The sequence below is a fragment of the Hemicordylus capensis genome, chromosome 5 (genome assembly GCF_027244095.1).
Source record: "Hemicordylus capensis ecotype Gifberg chromosome 5, rHemCap1.1.pri, whole genome shotgun sequence".
Taxonomy (NCBI): Eukaryota; Metazoa; Chordata; class Lepidosauria; order Squamata; family Cordylidae; genus Hemicordylus; species Hemicordylus capensis.
The window spans coordinates 175,645,269-175,668,746 of NC_069661.1; the positions used below are offsets into that span (position 1 = coordinate 175,645,269).

Genomic DNA, 23,478 nt, shown 5'->3' on the forward strand with positions numbered 1-23,478 from the left:
ATCCTGTGGTATATGCAACATGACCCCCCATCTCCATATTTTCAGATGATTTTTTTAAGTGAAAAGAGAAATAGCCCAGGTAGTCAGTTGGAGTTAATTTGGATCCCAAGTGTGTGTGTGTGGGGAGGGTGTGAATTCCACAATTCAGCAAATATTACTGGTTTGATAATGGTATACATTCAGTTTGATGGAGAACTTTCCATATATTAATACTGTAGTGAACATCTTCCTTCTCAAATTAAGCAAAACAGGAAATAATTTAGTGGCACATGATAGCTCTCTTCTATCACCTGTAATGCCTCTGTTCCAGCTCTCTAAACTCTGCTGAGTTCAGGGATGCACCAACAGCATTTAAAGATTTGTATTTTATATATGTTCTAACATACAGTAATATGCTTTTGTTTAATTAATATACAATCCTGTGACAAGGTATTCATCTACCATTTTAATCCTTCCTTCTGGGACAAGGAGATTATGTACATTATATTCTGATGTGTTGAAGCATCAGTTGTCAGTGAAGGCTGTTATTTGAAAGAAATTCAAAGCATGAATGATGCTGAGATCTTGAGATTCAATATAAATACACACAGCATGAAAGCATCTCTCTTTGTTCTCGATAAATGAAAAGCCAAGGCAACTGCACTTTGATAGAGATTGTTGCTTGGCAATTACTGCTCTATTAGCTTTAATTATTACTTGACAATAGAAGTGAAGTGTTTTGAGGTTCAAATGTGTTGTTGTTTCTTTGTAACAAGCTGTACAGATGTATCTAACACTTTTGTAAGAAGCTGTACAGATGGATCTAATACATAAAATGTATTTGGTAGTGTTTCTAAATTTAAAAACAAAACAAAACTAGGGGACACCGGTGGAGAAATGTTTAAAAGGGAAATTGCTGGGTTAGGCTTTCATTAGATTACATTCATTATCCTGCTGTAAACTTTTACCCCAATCCCACATGTGTGCTTGTGGTCTAGTTCAGCATCCCAACATTGGGTCACCAGAGGTTGTTGAACTACTACTGCTATCATCCTTTTAGCTATTGTGACTGGGGATTATAGAAGTTGTAGTCGAGTAACATCTGAACCTGTCCCATAGCACTCTATTTAATGCCTACATAAAACTGTTAGGGGAGGTCTCAGGAAAGTTGTTGTCCATCAATAAGCAGAGGATATGCATCTTGTGTTTCCTTTTCATCTCAAACTAAGGAGGCTGTGGAGGTTCTGAACTTGTACCTGGAATTGGATATGGGCAAACAAACTGAAACTGAATCTAGACAAGACAGAGATGCTCTTCATGAGTAAGACAAGTGATTCAGTCGTAGGGATTCATTGTGAAACTACGGAGATAGTGGGTTAGTGTCATCTCCTTGAAAAATCAGACCTGGCCATGATGACAAAGGTGACACCAGTGGTGGCACAGGCCACATCTAGATTATTACAACATGCTCTATAAATCCACAGAATAGATTACAGTATTACAACACACTCTATATAAGATTATCATAGAAAGTATTTGGAAACTCCAGAAAGCTGCAGTGAAACTGTTAACCAAAACTAGGCTGGTAGAGTATATTAATTTACTTTTTAAAAAATCAGCTGCACTGGCTCCCTGTTCATGTCTGGGTTCAACGTAAGGTTCTCATCTCTACCTTAACACTCTAAACAGTTTGGGACCAGGCTATCGAAAGAACCATCTCCATATAGTTGTGCTTGTTCCCTGTGATCAGCTGATCAAGTCCTCTTAAGTGTCCTGTTACCAGCTGATATAGAGTTGGCAGGGACAAGAGACGATTATTTTTCAGTGTGGTACCCAGGCTGTGCCTCTTCTTCCTTTGTGTTTCACCTTTTGGCATGCCTTTTGTTTTTTTGTTTTTACTGCTTAGATACATTTGACTGCTGACTGATATGCAGGATTATTTGCTTTCTGCCTTGATGCCGGGAAAATGTTTTATTTGTGAAGTTCTACTGCTGTTTTTTTAAAAAAATGTTTTAATTATTGTAAACCACCTTGTGCGTTCATAAGAATAGTAAGCTCAGCAGTCAAATTTAACTCAGCAGTTTAACTAGTAAAAGCAAACAAACTACAGAACAATTCACAAAATAAATACAGGACAATGTAAAACAGCATCAGTTGGGGAATTAGAGTTGAGTGGGATAAAAAACTGCCTGTAATGGTGGGATGCTGAGTGAAGGCCATACATTTTTGCCCCCTCTGTGCTGTTGATCTTGTTCTTTGGCTAAGTTGTCTTGGGCTGAGAAACCAATTCTGTTTTTCCCCATTGTATTATAATTTTACCAGGCATTGGTGGTTCCTCTTTAAATAATTTTTCATGCACTCTGTTCCACAAATGAAAAACTAATGAATCAACTATAACAACTATTTAGATTTTGCAGTTATACATTCTTGTGCCTGTAGAGTGAATGCATCTCTTCTAGGGCTCTGCAACCTTAGTTCATCATTGTATGTTTCTTTATGTTAAAAAGGGGTATGAGGAGGACACCAGCTCACCAGCAAAGAGTGACTGTTTGGACCCTGCAGACTTTTGAAGAGCACTAAAGTTCTTAAGGGCATGGACCCAAGAAAGTAAATAATTGATGAACAATAAAAATCAATACATTAAAAATAATAGCAGCTGTAGCCTCATTGTCCCCTGGCACTGTCAGCCAATGTAAAACCACAGTACTATTACAGTAGAGTACCAATGTAAAACCACAGTACTAGCAGCTCAGTTGGAATGTATACCAAGAATGAGGAAGGGTACCACCAAGTTCAGGAGGATGCCAGCGTGGCTAACAAGTAGAGTCAGTGAAGCTATAAAAGGGAAGAAGACTTCCTTCAGAAAATGGAAGTCCTGCCCAAATGAAGAGAACAGGAAGGAGCATAAACTCTGGCTAAAGAAATGCAAGGACACAATAACGGATGCAAAGAGAGAATTTGAGGAGAATATAGCTAGAAGTGTCAAGGGGAATAACAAAAACTTATTTAAATATATCAGAAGTAGAAAACCTGCCAGGGAGGTGGTTGGACCCTTAGATGATGAGGGTGTGAAAGGGATTATTAAGGAGGATAAAGAGATTGCAGAGAAGCTAAATGAGTTCTTTGCATCTGTCTTCACGGCGGAGAATACTGAACATATACCCTCTCTAGAATTGAGTTTTTCAGGTTTAGCAGCTGAGGAACTGGGCCAATTTGAAGTGACAAGGGAAGATGTTCTAAACTGTCTTGAAAAGCTAAAAATTAAAAAGTAGTCAGGACCAGATGGCATCCACTCAAGAGTTCTGAAGGAACTCAAATGTGAAATTGCCAATCTCCTAGCAAAAATATATAAATTGTCCTTACAGTCGGGCTCTTTACCAAAGGAATGGAAACTAGCTAATGTGACTCTAATTTTCAAAAAGGGTTCCAGAGGGGATCTTGGAAATTACAGGCTGGTCAGCTTAACTTCAGTGCTGGGTAAATTGATGAAAAGCATACTTAAGGATAAAATTGTTAAGCATATAGAAGAACAGGCCTTATTGAAGGAGAACCAGCATGGCTTCTGCAAAGGAAGGGCTTGCCTAACTAACCTTTTGGAGTCCTTTGAGAGTGTCAACAGGAATGTGGATAAAGGTGATCAAGTTGACATAGTATACTTGGACTTCCAAAAAACTTGTTGCTAAAGTTCCCCACCAAAGGCTCTTGAGTAAACTTAGCAGTCATGGAATAAGAGGACAGGTTCATGTGTGGATCGATAACTGGTTGAAGGACAGGAAACAGAGTAGGAATAAGTGGACAGTTTTTACAATGGAGGTAGGTAGGAAGTGGGGTCCCCCAGGGATCGGTACTGGGACCAGTGCTCTTTAACTTGTTCATAGATGATCTAGAAATTGAGGTGACCAGCAAAGTGACCAAATTTGCAGATGACACTAAACTTTTTCACAATGGATTATGAGGAACTCCAAAATGATTTCTTCCAACTGGGGGACTGGGCGACAAAATGGCAAATGCGGTTCAATGTAATGTGATGCACATTGGGGCAAAAAACACCAACTTCATATATATGCTGATGGGATATGAGCTGTTGGTGACTGACCAGGAGAGGGATCTTAGGGTCGTGGTAGACAGCTCATTGAAAGTGTCATCTCAGTGCATGGCAGCTTTGAAAAATGTTAATTCCATGCTAGGAATCATTAGGAGGGGGATTGAAAATAACAATGCTAATATTATAATGCCCTTATACAAATCTATGGTGCGACAACATCTGGAGTACTTTGTACAGCTTTGGTATCTTAAGGAGGATATTGTAGAACTGGAAAAGGTGCAGAAGAGGGCAATCAAAATGATCAGGGGTCTGAAGCACCTTCTTTATGAGGCTAGGCTACAGGATCTGGGGTTCTTTACCGGAAAAGAGGCGACTAAGGGGAGACATGATTGAAGTGTATAAAATTATGCATGGAGTGGAGAGGGTAGACAGAGAGAAATTTTTCTCCATCTCTCACAACACTAGAACCAAGGGTCACACCATGAAACTGAAGGTTGGGAAATTTAGGACCGAAAAGCGGAAGTACTTCTTCACACAGAGCATAATTAGGAATTCCTTGCCATGGGATGTGGTGATGGCCACCAGCTTGGATGGCTTTAAAAGGGGTTTACACAGATTCATGGAGGACAGGTCTATCAATAGCTACTAGTCTGATGGCTGTGGGCCATCTCCAGCCTCAGAAGCGTGATGTCTCTCAATATCAGTTGCAGGGGAGCAACAGCAGGAAAGAAGGCATGCATATACCTCTTGCCTGTGGGTTCCCCTGAGGTATCTGGTGGGCCACTGTGTGAAACAGGATGCTGGACTAGATTGGCCTTGTGCCTGATCCAGCAGGGCTGTTCTTATGTTCTTACGTAATGTAAACTGGGATGTGTGCCGTCATCCACATTGAAGATGAGGGTGTGGATAAACATTTTCAAAATAGGAGAAATAAAATTTATTTGGGTATCTTGATTTCTGATTACCACTTTACAATCTTAACTGTCCTTTAAAATCAACGAAAAGGTTAAAAATGTATGCCCTAAGTCAGAAGGCTGATTGGTTTAAAGAAATTGTTACTTGTAAGCCAAGATAGAATCCTGTCTCGTGGTTTTGAGTAGGTAGTTAGTTGCAGTGGATGATGGAAAGGCATATTTTTATATATTTAGCTAAATACTTTTAATTCATTTTTATTATGTGATTTTCATTTTTATTATGTGAATACTTTTAATTCATTATTTATTATTACTTTTGTAAACCGCCTTGGGGTTGTTTTTAGCGAAAGGCGGTATAGAAATCTAACAATATAAATAAATAAATAAATATTGGCGTTTGTGTCTAGAAGCTTGGCTTATAAAGTTGCAGAAGCACTGTGCTACCTTATATGCTTACTTTTTGGTGCGTTTATATACTTGTGGCATAATTACAAGACACGTCTGATAAATCAGTGCTGCTAATTTTAAAAAATTGCTTCTGCAAACATGTATGGTACCACTAAAAGAAGCTGGTATTATCTCTTTTACCTTGGGCAGTACATGGATAGGTACATAGAAAGACGCCTATACAGTCAGCCCACTGTCCGCCTAGCTTGTATTGTTTGTATTGACTAGCAGAGAGGTTCACTAGGGTTTCAGCCCTGCCAGGTTTTGAACCTGGGTCCTTCTGCCTCTGAGCTGCAGCCCCATCCCTTAGAACATATAGCTTCTTGTCTATCCCACATTGAAGCCCACATCTTTACAAAAGGGATGCCTACTTTGTCATACAAATGTCAGTATAAATAGATATACTGTAAATGTAATATACCCACTCCAGTATAAGCAACAGGAATTATAGCCAGGACATGCAGACTGGGCCGACCCTGAGCAAGAATTGAGTTTTCTGGGGTTTTGTTTGAGTACAGCTGCTGGCAGCAGGGAGAGAGATACTTGATACTTGCTCATATCATGCTTAGTTCCTGATCCTAAGGAATCACCAGGAGGAACTGTACTTTCTCCCAGTTAAATAAATGGCTTCAGCTTGCTCTTGGGGATAAAAGGCTGAGACAATCCATTGACAATCTCACTATCCATCTTGTTTGCTTTTTTATTTATTTAAATAGTATAAATATTTAGGGAACCATTTTAAGATGGTAAGTTTAAAAAGCACAAAGGTCAGAGGCAAAATAATGTTCATTAAATATTCATCTGATAAGTTCTTTACAGCAGTTGTTATGAGTAGGTAGTGGTAGTAAGGATGATCCAGTACAATTGGTATATGAAATGAAATTAGACCATACTGTAATCAAGGATCCAAGTCTGCGAAACCATTTGATGATCTAACTTTATTCATTGGTTTATGTAATAAAGTGATATGCCAAACTCTGATACCACAATTCTGATGACCACTGATCTGCTTTCCCTCTCTGTGTTTAGTTATCTCTAAGTACAGGAAGACCTCAGTATTCACGAGGGTTCTGTTCTCAGCTACCAGTTTCCAATTCAATGTGGGAACCACGAATATCGAGGAATCAAGTCAATGGTATTGCAGGGGTTAGGTTCCAAAGAGCAAGAAAAATGGCAAAAAATGGGCAAAAAACAAAAACCCCAAATAAAATGCCCTACTGTGCTCCGTGGATCTCCAGCATTGCCCTTCAACAAGTCTTCACTCTGCCATTACCCCCCCCCCCGAAAAATTGCAATTGTTAAGCAGTTTTTTCTTTGAAAATGAGCCACAAAATAGCTTTTGTGCTCAAAATGGCAGCCAGAAATGACCTCAGAGGCCACCGCACACTCCAATCTGCAGATCCACGGATTTAAACCTTTAGTTGCAATTTTTTCCTCACATATACCAAGGTTGGGTGCCAATTACCCAACCATGGATATGCGAAAGCGCGGATGCTGGATCCACAAATAATGTGGCCCTACTGTATACCATATAAAAGCATTATGAATGATTACTCCCTCTCCTTTGTTCCCCATGTTCAGTCTATCACCAGATCATGTCACTTCTTGCTCTACAACATTGTGAAAATATTGCGACCTTACTTTCTGCCACCTTAATTTAAAATGTGACTCATGTTTTAATAGTCTCCTGGTTTGACTACTACCTTCTGTTGTTGCACTTTAGCCTCCTCAGCTCTATCCTGGACTCTTGTACCCAAATCTTTCATTTCTCTAATCCACTGTGGTGGCACTCCTTCAATTCTGTTTCTATTGACTTCTCATAACCTATTCAATCATCCTTATCTTCAAAAGCCCTCCATGGCCTTGTCTCTCTTATCTCTGTGTAGTCAAATCCTGATATATTGCTGCCATAGACATCTCTTGCAGCTCCAACTTCTTCTGCTATCCAAAATTTTTATTTGTCTTATCCTATCCCACAGACAAAAGTCCAGCAAGGTGGTTTATAGCACCTGGACAGTTCCTTAAGCTCTTAAATACCTCTGAGCTGAAGTTGCCCTTCCTGGACTCTGCCTTGAGAGTGAAAGCTTAAAGGGACAGCTGTCTGGCAGTCCCCCTTCTCTCTATCTGTTCCTGTCTAGGCTGCTGCCGCACTGGTGTGCAAATATCATGGAGAGCAATGCTGTGGGAAGGAATGGTCCTTCAGATGGTTTGAATCCAGAGGGCAACAGTTCAGGCCTTGGGCTCTACTTTTTTGGAAGGTTCCATTTCTGGACTTTTTTCAGGCTCTGGTTGTGGGGCCTGAGACTGCATCTAGTTGCTGATCTTTGCCTCCTTAGGGTCAGTGTCACTAGTCACCCAGACCATGTAGTGATGCTGATTTTCTCCATTATTGCAGATCCCTCCTCAAACTCCTCTGCTTCTGTGAAACCTTTGGTTTAACTGTAGTTTTCATCTCCTGCAGAAAGCACCATAGGTCTAAGTACCTGCAATGGAAATGAATGCACATTCTTCCCACCATCACCATCTTGTCGACTCGCCTCCATCTTCTTCCACTCCTTCTACTGTCTGCCTTGTGTCAAGTTTTGATTTCATATTCCCTAGGGCAGGGACCTATCTTTAAGGTGCATGCATGTTGATGGCACTAGATAGATAGATAGATAGATAGATAGATAGATAGATAGATAGATAGATAGATAATGAGTAAAGCACTGCACCTGCGGATAAAATAGACATGGAGATAAATCTCCCTTCCACCAGTGTTGGATGCCTTTAATGGGGCTCCATGAAGCAGTGAAACTGTCTTTGTGCACAAACCACTAGGGCTCCTTGAAAACAGGGGTTTCTTTGGCCCTCCCTCCACATACACCCTGCTATTATAATTTTCTACTACTTAATATATTGCACACAAATTGAACCAGTGCTGCTCAATCTGCACAGCTGTGTCTGTCAGACATTGTCTGAATTTCCACTCTCATTATTTTCACTGACTGCAATAGACTCTATTATATTTCCCTTCTCATTACCTACACTGGCTACCGTAATCTAGCACAGTCCTGTATTCTCTCCAAGTTCTGTGCAGCTGGGTGCCCAGGCCATGATTATCTTCCTTGCCTGGCTTATACTTTGTTTACATTCTAATGCAATTAAGTTCTGGCAGATTGGAAAGGTGTTTAGTTCTAGTGTTATAGCAATCTCTTATCTTCTAAACAAGCAGAGAATGTTCTCTTGGCTGAGCTTCCTGTGAACCATCCTGTAGCAATGTTAGAGTGAAATTGGTCAGGTAATTGACAGGAATGACTTCAAGGAAAAGTGTCCTATATAGAGCACATGGACTCAGCCTTATGCTAAAATTCTATTATTGCAGCATGTGCTATTATTGATCCTGTTTAGCAGCTCTTCTTAGCCCCATTCAGACATTATATTGTACGCCAGATATCTTCCCTGCCAAATGGAGAATAGCAATAGTGGTCCCAATCTTTAAACGGGGTTCCCATTTTGACCGGTCAAGATTATATTTATAGGCCCATCAGCCTGCTTTCAGTGGTAGGCAAAGTATATGCCCTTTATTTGTTATCCAAACTTGAAGCGTGGATTTCTGAACAGCAGATCCTAGGGATCGAGCAGGCAGGCTTTAGAGCAGGTTGTTCCACTCTTGACCACTGTATGATTCTGAACCATCTAGCATGTAAATATTCTAGTGCTCCCAAAGGTAGCTTGTTTGCTGCTATTATGGATTTAAAAGCTGCATTTGATCTTATTCCTAGGGAATTATTGTGGTCCAAAGTTGGGAAATCCTCGTTGGACAAAAGACTGTTGTTCCTGATTATGCAGCTCCATGTCAATTCTTCCATCCAAGTCAGATATGCTCCTAATGCTCCTAATGAGGCATTAACTGGTTTAATTCCTGTCACTCGTGAAGTCAGGCAGGGTTGTGTTCCGGCCCCTTCTTTGTTCAGTCTCTTTATTAACAATTTAGTGCAGTGTTTAGGATTGGTGGATTCGCATGCCCCCAAACTGGCTGATATTCGTGTGCCAGTGTTCCTATATGTGTTTGATGTGGTGACTCTGTCCCAGACCTGTCTTGGTCTCATTAGATTGCTGGGAGCCTTTGCCTGCTATTGTAATGATAATAATTTATCTATTAATTATGAGAAATCTAAGGTCCTGGTTTTTACCAAACCTAGGAAACTTTACAAGTGGGTGGTAAACAAGGAAAAATATCAAGCAGGTTTATAAATTTGAATATCTTGGTATACATTTTCAGTATAATCTTAATTGGAAATCTCAAAGATTGTATTCTATCTGCATTGCACGTAAAACTCTCAATGCTTCTCTTGCGATTTTACTGTCCCAAAGGAGGCCAGTATATACCTATGGCTCTTCAGGTTTTTCGAGCAAAGACTGTAGTTCAATTATTGTATGGGGTTCCACTCTGGATTCATGGAATAATATCTGAGATAGAAAGGGTTCAATCAATCTTCCTTAGGGCTATTTTAGGGGTACCCAGATGTGCACCTTATTCAGCGTTATGTTTAGAGTCTGGATCCCTTACTATTTCCTCTAAAGCATGGGAGCTTACCTTTATTAAATGGTAATAAAGGTATTCCAAACTTTGCTTGGAATATCGGGAGCCCTCCTACTTTGGGTTTTTATGGAGGGACTCTTTCCCTAGCCCTTGGCTGTAATACGTCAACAATAAAATACTGCAAATGGGTCTATCTCCTTCTGAAATTCTACTTATGGGAATCGAGAAGGAAAAGGATATACTTTTACAACGTCCCCATGACACTGAGCATTAGAATCTTGTTTCTAGGGGAAACAGGACCTGTTCTCCTTTCTTCTTTGGGATCATGACCCCTTCGGGGAATAGCGGTGCTAGTTATCTAGCTTCCCTACACTTTTAAAAGTTTAGGATAGCATTTACTAGGGCCCCTATAAATGTGCTGCCCTCAGCCCTTTTGGAAAAAAGATTTGATAAGGGATTGCCAGACTCTGCCTTATGCCCTTGTGGTGCAGGCCTCCCTGAAACGGTTTAGCATGTGTTGTTATATTGCTCTCTTTACTGTGATACCAGGAAAGAACTTATATTCCCTTTGTTAGAGCAATTTCCAGGAAGAGCCAACCCCTTCTATTTGAACTTCTGTCTTGAGGACCAAAATAATGAGATCACTAAAGTGGTGGTGAAATTCTTTTATGTTGCTATCAGATTAAGATCTTTTTAAAGGTCTAATTCATAGGAGCTTACTGTTTTATTCTGTTTACTATGTATAATATTATGTTTTAATGCTTTTTAATGTCTTTTGTATAGCCTATGGCTGTAATAAAATTGATGGATTGATATATTGCACGGGTGTACAGATATCTCTACATTCATACATTGTTTTATCTGAATGACTGTACTTGGCCCTGGGTTCATTTTTAAAGTGAACCTGGTTATTGGCCCCTCAAATGAATGATACAGATGGGAAGTGTACTACTGTATCAGTGTTCAACATAACACATGAATCACTGTACCTGTGTACAGATCTGTACCTATGTACACAGTATGTTTGGTGGACAAGCTTTGGATATAATGTGTGAATGGCTGGCCCAAATGGAATCTGCCTGGCCCAAATGGCCAATAGATTGAACCTCCATATCCTAAATGGCTCCCTCGAAAATGACTACCCTCTGAATTTACCTTATGTGCTGGGAACAGAATGAGTGTGTGTTATGTAATAATATCTGGAAACCTTCTCCAATTCGTAGATCACTTAGAGGTCATCCCCCAATTTGACAGTGACCATTTCCCAGTCTCCCAATGACTAAAACCTTTCGTCAGCAGCCCCACACTGAGACTCTATACCACCCACAAATCTTACCTGCGGAAAGAGTTTGCCACATCAGCTGGTCCCCACAACTGGACAGAACAATAGCAGAACAACTCACTTGAGAACATTTCCAGTGCATCTACCTCTCACTGGTTTTGGCAGAATCCTCCAGCTCAGTCCTAGAGAGCTACAGCTACCTAATGTAGGAACTACAATAGCACCTAACTCACAAAAACACTCCTTGCCTCAAGCAGTACCTGTGTCACTCCAATCCATGGTTTGACTCCAAATGTGTTGAAGCAAAAAAACCAAAACCTTTAATTGCCAACGCCTATGAAGTGAATACATGACCTTCGTCTGCCCAAGACCTTTTTAAGCAGAAGAGGCAATACAGACAACTTATCAAACAAAAGAAAGAGATGACATGAAAGACACCTGGACACATCTCATCCAAGCAGTCCAAACCAAGACATTTCAGTGAACTATATAGAGATGGAGACCTTGGATGCCCTTGGAGTGATCTGGAGCATGGATTTTCAATGTTGGGTCCCTAGATGTTATTGTACTTCAACTCTCATAATCCCTAGCCCCAGTGGCCTTTGGCTGGGGATTATGGGAGTTAAGACCAATAACATCTGGAGACCCAATGTTGAGAATCCCTGATATAGAGGATCTGCCTGCCTGTCTGCCAGTGATGTCTGTAAAGGTCAAGGACCAGATCTCCCAACTTAGACCTGGGAAGGCACCTGGAGATTACCTAATCCCCCCGAGCTAATAAAAAACAACTCAGCATGGTGGGCACCACTGTTCCCTCTAAGGTATGCACATGTGTGTGCGCTCACAAGTTTTTGGATGTCTGCTCAGTTCATTTTAGATCCCGCTCAGGTTGAATCAGGAAGGCCCCACTCTGAATGCACATGTGCACACACTGCCTTGATACTGCCACCCAGAACAAAACTCATTCCGCACAGCAATGAAAAAAATTAGAGGGACCACTGGTGGGTGTTCATCACTGTTCACATTCATTGACCAGCTCACTTACATCCTTAGAAATTGGGAGCTAGCAGTCATTGTCCACATCTTCAAAAAGGTTAGGAGGGATGACCCAGCTAACGACATCAGATTGCTCAGCACAATCAGCAAGCTCTACACCAGACATCTGTACTGGAAACTAAGAGGCTGGCTCAAAAAAACATTAAAAAACCTGCTAGTGAAGGAGCAGGCAGGATTCAGGGAGGGATGATCCACTATATACCAGTGCCTAATGTTCCAGCACCTAATTGAGAAATAATCCATGCATAACACAGACTCCCTGTATGTTGCTTTCATACACCACCAAATTCTGTGTGGCAGTGTGTAGGATCCTCTGGCTCATGACTGCTAAGCCATTTCTTTGCATCAGCTTTGCATAGCTTTAAACTGCTGATTATACTATTATTTTTAGTGTTCCTATTTAGATGTTTTATTTTATATACTCTGTTTTAGCCACTGCTTTTTGCATTTTATATATTCCACATTTTATATGCTTATAATTTTAATAAATTTATAGCATAGGGTGGCTATAATTTTATAATCCTAGGGAGGAGAGCTGGTCTTGTGGTAGCAAGCATGACCCCTTAGCTAAGCAGGGTCCATCCTGGTGGCATATGAATGGGAGACTAGAAGTGTGAGCACTGTAAGATATTCCCTCAGGGGATGGAGCTGTTCCAGGAAGAGCAGAAGTTTTCAAGTTCCCTCCCTGGCTTCTCCAAGATAGGGCTGAGAGAGATTCCTGCCTGCAACCTTGGAGAAGCCACTGCCAGTCTGTGAAGACAATACTGAGCTAGATAGACCAATGGTCTAACTCAGTATATAGCAGCTTCCTATGTTCCTATAGCTACCCTCTTTTCTTAAAAAAGCATAACAGTCTTTTAGTATTATATTATAGCTTTATAGCATTACAGCAGAAATTTTAAAGAACATAATTTTATGGTTTCATTATTTTTTTAAATCATGCTCTATTGCTTTATTTTATGCTGGTCTTGTACCATAATTGAACCTAATCAAGACACCACAGACCTAACCACACACCACAACCAAAACTACAATAAATGGCAAACCTAACTACAAACCAAGACTTTGACAACAGCAAAATATAAACAGAAACTACAAAAAAGCAAGCATTCAAAACACAAAGCTGAAAAAAGTGTAAAGTAACGAACCTTCTGAGAAGTCTTCTCTTCTGAAATAAATAAAAATAAAAATAATTCTGTCTCAGACTGGCCACCGCCGAGTCACCACACTTTTGCTGAGAGTCTGCAAGGCTGACAGATACATGGTGGCACCAGATCACTGACTTATCACTAGTGGTTCATGTGGGTATGAGTATGTGGGCTAAGAAGAAGCAAAGAAAGCAACTATATACAACATTTTAAAAAGAATTAACTATTTACAATACCTACCTGCTCGTAGTATGTGTGCTCTGCCATGGCCCCTAAGTGCTGCTGGGTAGGGCACCAGTTCATCAGCATTACTGGTGGTGCCAGTGGGGTGCACATGTGTGTGTGTGTGTGTGTGTGTGTGTGTGTGTGAACAGTACTAGCAGCAGACTGTGACACAGCTGGTTTGGCCAGGGTGAGGGTTGGCGGGTGAAAGTGACCATGAGTCATTCACACACCCTCCCCTTCCATCTCAGAGTATCCTGGCAGGGGGAGGTTGGCCTTGAAAAAGTCTAGTTGCTCCACCAAGCCAGAATCCAGGCATGAATGATGGGGTGTCAGCATGTCCCAGGCCATGGAGAACACGCTCTCACTGTGGACACTGGTTGGGGAGCACGAGATGAGGTGTCTGGCAATCACTGCCAAGTCTGGCCAGACTTGGTGATGTGCTGCCCAAAACTGGATGCGATCAATCTCCATCTCCATGTCCTTCTCCACTGGCTCCTTTAGATACTGCAAAACACTCCTCTTAGCACCACTGCCAGGCTTGGTTGGTGCCTCCTGCACCCCCAGCAAGGCTCCAAGACACCCCTGTTTGAACCATAGTCCTTAAACTGAACCCAAGTCGCTGGCACAACTTCTTTACGGAGCCCAACTCGGCCCCTTCTCCAACATCACCCCTCTGGAACTCACCTATTCCAAATTCCTAAGAGCAATATTCCAAGTACCTCTCTGTGTCTCCAATGCCAGTTATCGACTGGAGGCAGGCCTAGTGGAAGTGGAGACTAGAGTATGGCTAAGACCATCCTTCCTCCCAATGGGCCAAGTCCCCCTAATGCTGGAGGATGGATACCAATCCACCTCGAAGTGAATCATGCAGGCAAAACTAATATCACTTGGGTTCTCCCCCAACTACTTTCCTTGGGCCATGAGCAGGCCGGGATACTTCTCAAACAGTGCATAATAGACACAAAGCGCCAAACTGATCTAAGCAGAGCACCAAAGCTCCCTATTGCCGAAAGCTTAGTGGCACCTGCCAGATGCCTAGTGCAGCTAGAGGCCCCAGAAGGTTTCACAGAAGAACCTTCACCTTAGCTCGCTGCAGCACCCTTCCATCAGCTGTGTTAGATGGGAGGTATAAAAATATTCTCTTCCTGTAAAGACTGTGTCCCTGCAACACTGGAGAAGTTGAAACCATTGAGTACATCCCCCTATACTGCCTATTCTACAGAAACTTCCTCAGTACCCTCATTCTCCCTTTACTTACAACAGGGGCGTAGCAAGGTTGGAGTGGGCCCAGAGACAAGATTTTAAAATGGGGCCCCCCCACTCAAAGTCCAGGGCCTCCGCACACCCCAGGCCCCCAAGGATTTAAGTCTGATATTCCAAAATAAGTATGCTGCCTGGAAATACATTTCACTGAATACACACACACACACGTCACAATATATAGTGATATACATTGAGTACTATACATTTGTATTACTTTTAATGCCTAGAACACACTAGAAAGATGAATTATTAAAATGGGCCCCTCGCTGCAGATTAGCAAAGGAGACTTTCAACCATGCAGGGTGAACTTATGTTTGTTTTCTCAGAATTCTGAACAAATTCAGTCAAGTTTGATTCCAGGAGATTTTTCACAGGAGGCTTTTAAAGCCCTTTAACACACCTCTCCTCTGGAATAGAGGTGCTGCATTCACATGTTGGCCAGATTTACCCTGAAGTCCCTGCAAGTTATTGGGGAGCTGTTCACACACAAGAAAAATAAAATAAAAGCACCACACATGCTTCACAATTCTCACTCAGACCTTCTGGGTTGCAAAACAACTTGAACATAAGTGCATTTATAAATATATGAATGAATGAATAAAATAAATATAATACTGTTTCTTCCAGAAGTTTTTGTAATCTTCTGCCATGAAACAAGCCACTTATAGGACTTTTTAGATAGTTTTTTTTAAGCCAGCAAATTTTCCAAGCTGTTTAAAAATAAATATTCAGAGACTTCTCAGTCCCTCCCCCCATATCAAAGCCCTATGGCAAGCAGATCCCTATATATCCGGGTGGGGGGGGGGGGTTGGGAAGGTAACCACAAAAAGGAGTTCACACTCTACCTGGCAGCAGGGGGTCTTCTGCTGCAGAGAACAGTGGAGGCCTCTCTGGCTGCCTCCTCCTTCCTGGCTGGCTTGGGCCCTACTGGAGTTCAGGCTTCACAGAGGCCTACACCAGACCTCCGTGGAAGCCCCGCCCACCCGCCGATCAGCTGAGAGGCGGCAGAAAAGGAGCTCTTTGCAGCTTGTCTGCTGCCTCCATTGCTGGCCAGCAGAACAAGCAGGAGAGACCGCGAACAGGGCAAGTGGCTGAGGGGCCTTGGGGCTGGGCAGGGGGCAATGGGGAGTCACGTGAGGTGCCTCTGGGGGGCCCCTCCAGGCAGTGGGGCCCCCAGACAACTGTCTCCCCTTGCCCTATCATTGTTACGCGCCTGACTTACAACCTTAACAGGCCACAAAAGTCATTTCTACGTTGCCCTACTACTCTCCGACTGCAACCCTTTTATAACACAATATATCAAGGTTCTGCACAGCAGTTTACAAAATTCACTAAGAACTGACCGCTAGCAGGAACTGTTCAGGCCCAACGCAGCCCATACCTGCACTGCCGCCCCTACTCTTCAGACACACAGCCCTCATCTTACCATATTGTAATTAAATCGACTCTTATCATATTTTAATTAATTTTTAACTCTAATTTTTAAATTATTCTGTAGGTTAATAGATTTCACAGATCTTTTAACTTTTATAGAGTAACATTATTATTATTATTATTATTATTATTTCGATTTCTATACCGCCCTTCCAAAAATAGCTCAGGGCGGTTTACAAAGAGAAATAATAAATAAATAAGATGGCTCCCTGTCCCCAAAGGGCTCACATTCTAAAACGAAACATAAGATAGACACCAGCAACAGTTACTGGAGGTACTGTGCTGGGGGTGGATAGGGCCAGTTACTCTCACCCTGCTAAATAAAGAGAATCACCACGGTAAAAGGTGCCTCTTTGCCCAGTTAGCAGAGTTTTTTTAATCAAAACCTTAAATCTCACTTTTAAAAATGTATAGCTTCTCATAGATTTTAGCTCTATGCTTATTTTATATTCGGGCAAAGATAAGATTTTAGCATTAATTTTGCAGTTACTGTCTTCATAGGCTTTGACTGCTCTTAACACAATCATTGTCATTGTCATGCTGGCCAGGGACTGTAATAAAGATTGAATGATTTGAGCCTTAAAGAAGGAGCACTCAGGGGCTCCCTGCAACTGTGGAGCTACCTCCCCAAGGCCAGCGAATCAGATTCCAAGTCTGAGCATCTTTCAGATGTTGTGCTGTTTTCTTTTTAAATTTGGACTGTCTTTTGGTGACAGAACTATGCTGCCTAGAGTAGAATTGTTAGCATTTTAAAAGTTGCTATTTATTCATAGTTCCAATTTAACATTTATATGAAAGGTAACTTAAAGTTCCTCAGAACAAGTAACAAAATATGTAGTAAAGTAAAGTGTGCCGTCAAGTTGATTTCGAATCCTGATGCCCACAGGGCCCTGTGGTTTTCTTTTGTAGAATAAAGGAGGGGTTTACCATTGTCTTTTCCCGTGTAGTACGTGATGATGCCTTTCAGCATCTTCCTATATGGTTGTCATTTCGAATCCCCGCTGGTATTTTTCCCAGATTATGTTTCCCAGATTATGGGAAACACCTATATCGGACAATGTGTAGTATACATTCAAATAATCTCTAACTTGGCCACCAAGTAAAGTTTCTTTACTTCCAGGTAGCCTTGCCAGTTTCAGTTTTCTCTTTCTGGATTTTTCTCTCACTTTCCCTGATTCCTTTTATTTTAACATATATCTGAATCTTGTCCTTTTTCCCCAGACAAGTTACTTGTATTATCTTCTCTGTTCAGATATCATACCATATTCTGGTTCATAAACATTTTGTATTACCACACCAACTCAGCCAATTTGTGTCTAAGGCTTCACCTTCACAAGTACAATATATAAGTTATTGTCCTTTTAACACAGGAGCTTTGACGGATGGTTCAAATCGTGAGTTAAAAGCTGCTTTTATGCTTGACACCATCTTTGTTCCTGGAGAAAATAGAATTCTCCAAAGGAAATGTTAGACAGATGAAAAAGATTGGAGAAATCTTTAAATGCTAATTAGATTTAAGGTCTTGAACTTAAAGCGTTTAGGAAGAATAACAGTATTACATGATACCAGGCAGTGCAAAAATTTGATTATTTTAGCAATCTTCTTCTACTTTGAAATAATTGAAATCGGTAACTGATATATCCTTGTCTCTAAGAAGGCAATATAAGAGTTTTCACCCAAATGAAACAGACAGTAGTGTGTTAGACAGTAATAAGCAGGGGGCAATCTCATTTACTTCTCTCCGAGTTGCTCAGTATTTTAAAGGATTTAAATACCTCCTCTTTGCTTCTGTTCATATGTGCATATTACATATACACGAGAATTAAGTGAGGGCATCTCTGATGTAAGAGCATACATGAACATGACAATCATATTTATTTCTGTCAGATGACTTTATCTTGCCTTTCCAAGTGCTCAAGGTGGCTAACAAAATCAATATAATTTAAAAACAAAACAAAACAAACAATTTAAAAAGAAGAAATAAAGAGAAAAGAGAATGCTGATGAAAATTAATTAGCATGATATAGCTAACCAGGAGCCAATAACTGTCTAAAAAGAAATGTCTTCAAATGGCAATAGGAAGACAAAGAAGAGGGCCAGAGAGATGAGACTTTTGTGTATAATCTGACTAGACTGATAGTCAAGGAAAGGTATTTAAAACAGATTTAATAATCTGTTTTAATATTTTAACCCGATTCTGGGGCTTTTAATCACTGTAATTGTTTAATTGTTGTTTTAAAATGTTTTTTAATTGTTCATTGTTGTTATATTGTTTTTAATTTGTTTTAGCTCTTTATTGTTTTAGTGGTTTGTTTTAATTTGTAAACCGCCCTGAGCCATTTTGGAAGGGCAGTATATAAATCCAAACAAACAAACAAACAAACAAACAAATAACAAGCCAAACATCTTTCAGAAAATATGAAGCATGTAGGGAAAACATATTAGGAGTTGTAACACAAAGCCTGTCCAATCAGACTTGTCATGAGTCAGGATTTGTGACAGGGAGGGATGAAAATGGAGCTGTATATAGCCCTTAAGCACATGAGTATCCACCTCCATTATTCCTTGTGCCTGCATTAAAATGTTTTTAAAAGTTGGAGTCAGCACCTTGCTTCAGTCCTTCCCTTCTAGCGGCAAAGACTACTGTTCTCTTGAAACACTTAAAAAACAACAGGGACACTATATGTACAGCATCCCAAGAGCACAGCTGCAAGACCTGCCATGGCAGTTGGCACATCAGCAACCTCATGCCCACACTGTCCATGCTTACAATATTTGTCTGCAGAAACCAGCACTGTAAGAGATGCTTTCAGTGACTGTGTAATGAATGGGGACTGGGTGAATGGCGGATTTAAGCCCAGCCTTTGTCTCAGAGCAAGTCCACGTGGGTGAAAGGAAGTTTGCTGATTAATTTCCTCCGTGTTCGCTTAACAAAGACTGTCCCTCTGGTATTGCTGCCACCATGCCCACTTTCTAACAGGGTTTAATCCTTCCCTGGTGTGGGTGAAATTCCAGGAAAACCCTCTTTCTTTTACCAAATGGAAAAATACAAAAACCTCCCACATGCAGCCTACACGTGGTGAGAAAACTTGGTAGATTGCTGAACAATTAACCATGAGGCGTTTCTGCACCATAATAAAACCCCTTTTTCCTGAGTTAAAAATCCAGTCAGAGGCAGGTGAAATTACAAAGCATAAAAAGACAAAACTTTATTCAAAAGACTACAGACTGCTTCATTCTGAGGCTCTAGCAGCTTCAGTTACAGATTTAAAAACCCAAGGAACACTCAGTACTTTCAAGAATAATTCCAAAGAAGCATTCCAGTTGATAGTTGGAGTGGTACACTTTAAAATATTGGTTACCCAGTTGCAAAGATAATTCAAAAAGCATCCCCAGTTGTAAGGAAACTTTAGAAGCACCTTTAAAGGTTACAGAGACTTTTGCAGTGCCCTGGATGGATAAAAAGAGCACAGGTACAACATTCTTAGGTTACAGATAAAACACAATATACCAGTTGTAAGGATCTCCAAAGCACTAAAATAAAGAAATCCGACACCAGCTACCTAACACACGGTTCCCTGGCTAAACCCTTGTCCGATACCAAGCCCTGGCTTCTTCCCTGAACTCACCAAAACCCTGGTAGAGACTTCAGGCCCCTGCAGAGTTCCTGGTTGCTGCCATGGCTTGGCCAGCCAACCTGTTGCTTCCCCTGCCTGGCTTCAACTGAGGACAAAGAACCCTTTCACTCCCTGCCCCCAGGCCCTCTAAGTCCTGCTCACTGTGTGCTGAGTGGCTGATCCCTAGAGGTTACTGTCTGACAGACAGGACAGTGTTCTCTTCCGGGTCACTCTGTAGGGAAAGGGAGGGCCGATTGCTATAGACTGGAAGGCTGGGGCACCCAGCATGGGCTGAGACTTCTGATCACCTAGGCTTGTGGGTGTCTCCTCTTGGCACGCTCTTGGAAAGCATCCCCCCCTTTAAAAAAAACTTCTACATGTGGTTTATGTGGGTAATGTACACAATTTTCCTTACTGCGGAACAAGGAGTCTTCCTCTGGAGCAAGGTTTCCTTACTCCATAACAAGGATTCTTACTCCAGAGCAAGACTTCTTGTCCTAGATAAAGGGAAACCGTACATGTTGACCCTATGTTGGTACAGAAAGTTGAATTTAGTGATCTGAGGTTAATTTGGCTTGGACCCAACAGGAGTCCTTTCTGGATGGGGGCTGCACTTTGCCTGTGGAAGTCACTTGCCTAGAGAGGCTTACCTCCCCTGCTCTCTGTATAACTTGGTCCACCAGCAGAAAACTTTGCTTTTTAGATAGGCTTTTAAAAAAACAGATCTCCTGTTTTAAAATCATAGTCTGTGTTAATTTGTTAACTGTTTTTAAACTCTGTTCTCCTCAGGGGCATAACTATAATTGGGCAAGGGGAGGCGGTTGTCTTGGGGGCCCCTGCCTGGGAGCCTCCCCAGAGACATGTCACATACCTTCCCCATCTAGCGCCTGCCGGAGCTTCCTTGAATGACTTTATTTCTAAATATTTTTCTCCTCCTTCCTTGTTCCGTGGGAGCGCTGTATTTCCTTGTCTCTCCTCCCACCCCCCTCCCCATCTCCACCCTTTTGCGCAGCACGTGTATTCAGTTCGGCTGTTGCTGCCTGGAACATGCACTGCTGAGCAAGGAAGAGAACGATGCCATCGTAGCCTGTGCCACCAAATACTGAATCTAGCTAGTTGTTAGTGACTAGTGAGAGTTGAGACAACACAAGCAAACTTAAGACATGGAGCAGCAGGACTCGGGAGCCCTCATGTTAGCTGACTGTTGTTCACCCATAGGTGACCTTCTCCTCCCACCCTGACCTGATTCTTCCCTCGCCCACACAGGCATGATGGCCCGCTTCTACCGAATTCGCCCCTCCCTGCCCGCCCTCCCGGCTGGCCCGCTTCTCTGCTCACCCGCATGGCTGGGCATGGCCCACCCACCCCTGCCCCTCCCCAAACCCCTAACAGACTGAGAGATATGGTTGGAAGAGTAGCAAGATGGAGAAGCCCCAATTAAAAATAGATACAGGCATGGGGGGAGACTTAGAAGTTTGTGGGCAGCAATGGGATGTAAAGGCAGGGAGCAGCGGCTGCATAATGTGTGGTGGGGAACTTTCTATGGCTCTCTGCCAGGTGCCGGCCAGCCGGTTCTGGCGTTCCGCCATGGTGGGTGCTGGGTTCACAACCACACCTCCGCCCTCCGAGCGCCCCGCGCTGCAGAGCAATGGCCGGCCCAAGCCGCCCACCCCCGTGCGACTCACACACACTTAGTTATTGTTTGCAACTTGCAAAGAACATGCCTGAGCCTCTTCATTCAAGTCTTCTTTGCGCCGTGAAGAAGACTTGAATAAAGAGGCTCAGGCATGTTCTTCGCAAGTTGCAAACAACAACTAAGTGTGTGTGAGTCGCGCACGTAAGGGAGACCCCCCCCATGTGACTGATGTGACATGATTCGTAGCCTTCCGAGTTGTTGCAAATCCAGTGTGGATGGCAGTGAGGCTCATGGGGATTGAACCTGCTTCTGCAAAGCACCCCCCAGCCACAACAGCTTTCCTCCTTCTACCCAGAGCCTTCTCTCTTTTTCTCTTCCATCTCCCTTTTCCACTTCCCTAATCCCTCCCCACTGCAGTGCTAAACAAAATGGGCTCCAGGATTTGGAAGCTGAGCCCTATGAAAGGGGCCTTCAAGGATCGTTAAGGAATCGGTCGTTCCTCCTCCTCCTCCTCCTCCTTCTTTAGGTTAGATTAAGGGAACAAGGAGGGATATGTAGCCTGCAGAGGACGGAGGAAGGGGCATTACAAGAAATGCTAAAGATCTTCTTGCAATGCCCCTTTCTCCACAAGATAGATGATATAAATACTTTGGGGTAAGGTGAGCCTCCTGTGTTAGTCTACATTGTGAATGCTCGGTGGTGGTTGCAGCAGCAGTTTCCTTAGATATGCACTATTTGTTATCTTCCCCCCCACCCCAAGTCTCTGGGTTTGCAGGCGCTGTTCCACGTCCATTCCCCTCTCCTGGTCTAGGTTTAACAGCTCAAGGTCACCTGTTCCTCAGGTAGGATTTGTGGCTATAGTGGCTATATTCATTTTGCCTACTCTGCTAATCACAGAGTAATAAAAAGCTTTGGAGCTGGAGAAAGTAAGGCAGAGTGCATGCAGTTCTGCTACTTTGGGAAGATAAAAATAGACAATTTCCTTTGGTGACTTTGGAAGTAGACAGGTGGTCTAGCTAGGTTGCTTGAGTTTGAAATCTTTCTTAAGGGACATCTTTCATATAGGTGCTCCTGGATTTCACCTTTCAGTTAGCAACTTATTTTGGCACACTTTCCTTAAGGAGAACTGGTACCTAAGGAGCATGAACTGTCACTGTCAACTAAGCTCCTTTGTGGTAAGGCTCTAAATGTTCAGGTCATCTTACACCTGTTATCTGTCTAAGGTTGCAGTCCTATGCACCCTTAACTTGGGAGCACATTTCAATGATGTAATTGGCTTTTATTTCTCTGTAAATATGCATTGATCAAGCTTTTGTTGTTGGTTCCTCCTGTGCGTTTTGGCATGAAGACAGCACTACAGTGATGGGAAAATGTTACTGGCCTACACTTTCCCGAAGAATAATTGTTTTCCTGAAAAGTTGTTTGATAGATAGCTTGATGCTGTTTTGCTGGATGATAACTACTGTCCTTTGTTTCTTCCTAATGGTAATAAAGGCGGCCAGGCCTTTTTATTCAACTCAAAATGACATCACACACAGAGAGACTCCTGAAAACATTGAGCATTGAGTCTCAGCATTATGTTCAACAAGTGTTGAAAGTTCATATTGGAATGCCAGTTACGCACCTGCTCTTTCTTTGTACACCTCAAACTTTTGTCCTTACTCTTGTTGCCTCATGCCTGTTTATCCTTCTGTGTTAATTCTTCACTCCTCTTACTCCCCTCCCGCCATTGTATTTTTGAGCTGATATTATGGTAAAGTTTTATGAAAGATGGGTGTCAGATGTTTGGACAGGAATGCAATTTCAGTGCTTGCCATAGGCATCAGTGATGATGGGGGGGGGGACATTTTAAAATCTTGTCTCTGGGCCCACGCTGACCTTGCTACGCCCCTGGTTCTCCTATCTCC

The 23,478-nt window shown here is 42.1% G+C and overlaps 1 protein-coding gene and 1 long non-coding RNA gene across 9 annotated transcripts in view; one reads left to right on the top strand and one right to left on the bottom strand.

The window, feature by feature from the left end:
- The window catches only part of LOC128326652 (uncharacterized), a 32,341-nt gene extending 16,512 nt beyond the window's left edge, over positions 1–15,829 (bottom strand). Inside the window, exons 1-2 of the long non-coding RNA XR_008308169.1 lie at positions 15,730–15,829; positions 13,397–13,416 (exon numbers count right to left, since the gene is read on the bottom strand). This is a non-coding gene — a long non-coding RNA (uncharacterized LOC128326652). The remainder of the gene's footprint in view (positions 1–13,396; positions 13,417–15,729) is intronic.
- DOCK4 (dedicator of cytokinesis 4) overlaps positions 1–23,478 on the top strand; it is a 391,842-nt gene that overhangs the window by 235,157 nt on the left and 133,207 nt on the right. Inside the window, exon 1 of one of the 8 annotated variants that reach the window (XM_053253862.1) lies at positions 15,900–15,967. The exons of 6 other annotated variants lie outside the window; for them this stretch is intronic. The gene's annotated coding sequence lies outside the window, so the exon portion shown is untranslated. Of the gene's footprint in view, positions 1–15,899; positions 15,968–22,731; positions 22,747–23,478 lie in introns of those variants that run through there. One more of the 8 variants, XM_053253863.1, reaches the window with a different exon arrangement.